The sequence below is a fragment of the Octopus bimaculoides genome, chromosome 23 (genome assembly GCF_001194135.2).
Source record: "Octopus bimaculoides isolate UCB-OBI-ISO-001 chromosome 23, ASM119413v2, whole genome shotgun sequence".
Lineage (NCBI taxonomy): Eukaryota > Metazoa > Mollusca > Cephalopoda > Octopoda > Octopodidae > Octopus > Octopus bimaculoides.
In genome coordinates, this window is record NC_069003.1 from 36,757,122 (window position 1) to 36,761,596 (window position 4,475).

The 4,475-nt window shown below is 44.4% G+C and overlaps 1 protein-coding gene across 3 annotated transcripts in view; it reads left to right on the top strand.

The window, feature by feature from the left end:
- LOC106869017 (probable basic-leucine zipper transcription factor F) overlaps positions 1 to 4,475 on the top strand; it is an 84,987-nt gene that overhangs the window by 16,604 nt on the left and 63,908 nt on the right. Inside the window, exon 1 of one of the 3 annotated variants that reach the window (XM_052975913.1) lies at positions 3,723 to 4,109. The exons of the other annotated variants lie outside the window; for them this stretch is intronic. The gene's annotated coding sequence lies outside the window, so the exon portion shown is untranslated. Of the gene's footprint in view, positions 1 to 3,722; positions 4,110 to 4,475 lie in introns of those variants that run through there. 3 annotated transcript variants of the gene reach the window in all.

Genomic DNA, 4,475 nt, shown 5'->3' on the forward strand with positions numbered 1-4,475 from the left:
TATATATATATATATATATATAGATCAGTATAGATATGTGCAATATGTGTAGATACACACACACACACACACTCAAATACACACACACGCGCAGTTTGCATTCCAAATTCCATTCGGTAACATTGCCCGAAAAACTGCGCTGCGAGATCAAATCCGGAAGTATCTGTATACGTAAACACACACACACACACACACACACACACACACACAAAAGGTGGTATGTTTCTCCTTTCCTTTCTTTCGTCCACACCGTCGTCTAATTTCTCTCTCTCTCTCTCTCTCTCTCTATTCTGTTTCCCCCTCCGCTGCCATCCTGTTCTCTCCTCTTCCTCTCCCTCTCATTATTACTCCACCTCCCCCTTCCCTCTCACTCTCCATGTCAGGGGGTGTGGTTACGCAATATCAAACGTCGACATTCACGCATTACGCAATCTCCCTCCACGAAAAACCTGCTCAAACGCCTCCCACTTCTCTCCTCCTCCTCCTCCTCCTCCTCTCACTCCCGCTTCTTTTCTACCGTCACACACACAATCGTGGCCTGTCTGCAATCAGACACCGTCTCACACACACACGCGTGTGTGTGTGTGTGTGTGTGTATGTATGTGTGTGCTTACTACTACAAAGGTATATTAAGTATCCGTTTCTATTTGTGTGCTCAGAATAGAATGTATTTACACACACACACACACACACACACACACACACACACACACACACACGTTTCGACAGCCATCCACAGTTGTATGCTTCTTCTTCACGTCCGCACGCCAAATGTCACATTGACACGTCTATCAAATTATATACACTCACTGCAGACGATTCATATATATACACACACACTGTATTGTGATGTAATAAATATTACAAATGTACTGCTACGGAGATATTTGCCCTCACCTACTCGGCTTTTCGTATGGGCAACCATGTTTTGTGGTGTGTGCCTATGACTCGTGTTTATGGTTCGATCCCAGTGTGCGGCACCCTGGGCAAGAGTGTTCTATTAGAGTAGCCCAGTGGCTGCCTAATGCCGGCGGCGAAAGGAATTTGGTAAACGGTTACGGTGGTATGTATGTATGTATGTGTGTGTGTGTACCTACCTACGTACATATATATGTATCTACCTCTCGTTATGTGTGTATATATAGTAAGAAGCTTGCTTCCCAATCACATGGTTCCGGGTCCAGTCCCACTGCGAGGCTCTTTGGGCAAGTGTCTTCTATTATAACCTCGGATCGACCAAAGCCGAGTAGATTTGGTAGAGGGAAACTGAAAGAAGCCCGTCGTATGCGTGTGTGCGTAATTCTTCCCCCACTACACCGCTTGACAACTTGTTGGTGTGTTTACGTCCCCGTAACTTAGCGGTTCGGCCAAGTGACTGGTAGAAAAGGGTACCAAGCTTTCCAAAAAAATATACGTGTTGCTAACGAATCATTCTGCTAAAAATTGTTCAAGGCGGTGCCCCAGCATGGCCGCAACCTAACGACTGTAAAAGGTGTGTGTGTTTGACTTGGTATTCCTTGCTTGTTATGCGTTGAGTGAACCGGTGACAATGCTTAGGTTCGTTGTTGAGAGAGTGACTGGTTATGTTTCTATGGACGTCTGTAGAATAACGCAAAGATTTAAGAATTGGTCCTTTCGTGGAAACCAGGTATGGGTTGATGGCAGGAAGTGCATCTGGACGTAATAATCCCGCGCAAATATATGCCCGACCAATCAAATGCTTCCATTGAAAACGGACCTTACTAAAGTGTACGTGTGGATTTATGCATGTATTTACACGTCCACAAAATGTCATATTGACATGACTACACACACGCACATATGTATGTATATATATATATATATATATATATATATATATATATCATCATCATCATCGTTTAACGTCCGCTTTCCATGCTAGCATGGGTTGGACGATTTGACTGAGGACTGGTGAAACCGGATGGCAACACCAGGCTCCAGTCTGATTTGGCAGAGTTTCTACAGCTGGATGCCCTTCCTAACGCCAACCACTCAGAGAGTGTAGTGGGTGCTTTTACGTGTCACCCGCACGAAAACGGCCACGCTCGAAATGGTGTCTTTTATGTGCCACCCGCACAAGAGCCAGTCCAGGGGCACTGGCAACGATCTCGCTCGAAAATCCTACAGGAGCCAATGTATATATATATATATGTGTGTGTGTGTGTAAATTTATATTTATACACGTGTGTACTCATAGACATCTAGTAATATGCATAATATTTACGTATACACACACACACACACACACACACACACACGTGTGTGCACGTTAATATGCATATATGTACACACAAATATGCATATTCAGACTTGTAGTGATATACACAGGTGTGTATATAGACAGGTCTATGTGTATATAGACAGGTCTATGTATATAGACAGGTCTATGTGTATATAGACAGGTCTATGTATATAGACAGGTCTATGAACTCAGGTGTGGCTGCGTGGGTACAGCGTTTATTTCTAATCTACAGGGTACGGTTTCAGTCCTACTTTGTGGCAGCTTTGGCAAGTGTTTTCTACTGTCGATCTGGGCTTGATTCAGCAGATGGAAACTGAAAGAAACCTCATGTAGCCGTATGGTAAGAAGCTTGCTTCCGAACCACGTGGCTCCGGTTTCAGTCCCACTGTGTGGCACCTTGAGCAAGGGTCTTCTACTATATCCTAGAGACCGATAGAATAAATACCAGGCTTACAAAGAACAAGTCCTTGGGTCGATTTCTTTGACTAAGAGGCGGTGCTCTAGCATGGCCACAGTCAAATGGCTGAAACAAGTAAAAGAATATATATATATGTGCGTCTGTATATATGCATGTATGTAGATTCTTTTCTACGTTTCAGTGCTAAGGCAGTGGCGGTGCTGGGGCACCACTAGTGTAATCACCTTTTCGAATGGCCGGTCTTATGTGATTGGCTTTTGGTGAAGGAACAAGTTGGACATTGCTGCCCTCTATTGAGTCTCTTGCTTTGATATTGCTTCATCTGCGATCTTGGACAGCAAGAGGTCAAGTGGTTTCTTGAACCCCCACTCCCCACTCCATGAAGATCCTGCAAATGTTTTGGCAGGGCGTTAGATAGCTCTGGGCCCTTGAATCCAAAGCTATTGCAGTACATGGCCCTCACGCTAGACGAAATAGTTGGGACTTTGGAACGGTGCCGTGACGTCCAGTTCGGGGGTCTGGTATGGCTCTCGATTCCAAAGTTCGGTCCCAGCCACTCCAGTATCTTCCACACAGACACACGCATCACTGCATTACCTCTCCTGTCTCTGCTCCAACGAGTAGACTCACAGCCCTTTCACTCTCTCCCAGTCGCTCAGCTGTTCCAGTGATGCAATCTTTACTCGTCTAGTATCTCTGAACCGCCTCAAGTACCGCTATTAATCCGACAGTGTAAGGTGACCACAGTTGAGAGCAGTAGTCCAGACGGCTGAGGACGAATGTCCTCCATAGGACCAGCATAGTTTCCTGGTCCCTAAAAATTCCTGAAGCCCGTGCCCCAGCTTGGCCGCAGTCGAATGCCGGAAAGAATTAAAAGTAAATATAAAGGCGCGTGGCTCAGTTGTTAGGGTGTTCAGCTGGCGATCGTAAGGTCGTACGTTCGATTCCTGGCAGCATGTTGTGTCTTTCTACACTTTTACTTCACAAAGCTCCTTCGTTGTAACCGACGGAGGGCCACTGAAGTGTGTGTGTGTGTTTCTTTTTCTTTGTAAAGCTGGCTTTCGGTGGTCATCCGGCATGCTAGAAATAACAGTCGCATGTCTTTCCAACAACACTGTCGTCTTAAGTAAATAAAGTCATGTCATCAGTATTAAAGTTGGTGGCAAGTTGATCGCCGCTTTGGCGCCTATGATCAATTGTCCGCCTACGGAACTAGGAGTGACCTGGGGTTAAACAACAACAACAACAACACTGTACGGATTGCACGAGCTGGAAGAGATGCCAAACTAATCTGGGATAGGTGAACCTAACCAGTGTGTGTATGTATGTATATATATATATACACACTCAGTCTCACACACATACACACACACACCTACCTACCTGGAAGTAGAGAAAGTACTTAACCGAACCCGTCGGTCTTTTTATGTAAGTTACACATTTTTTACGTAAGATCTCTGATCCCCACTTCTCTCTTTCTCTCTCTCTCTCTCTCTTGTTATATATATGTATACACACACATATATATATATACATACATATACACACACACACACACGATATATATATATATATATATATATATATATATATATATATATATATATATACACGTACGTGTGTGCGTGTTCATAGCTCTTACGTCATTTCTCTTCACACACTCCCTTTCTCTCAAGCCTTTTACCACCACCACAACCACACACACACACACACACATCTGCGTACACATGCATATACACACATCGATGAATATCACACACACACACACACACACACACACACACACACACACTC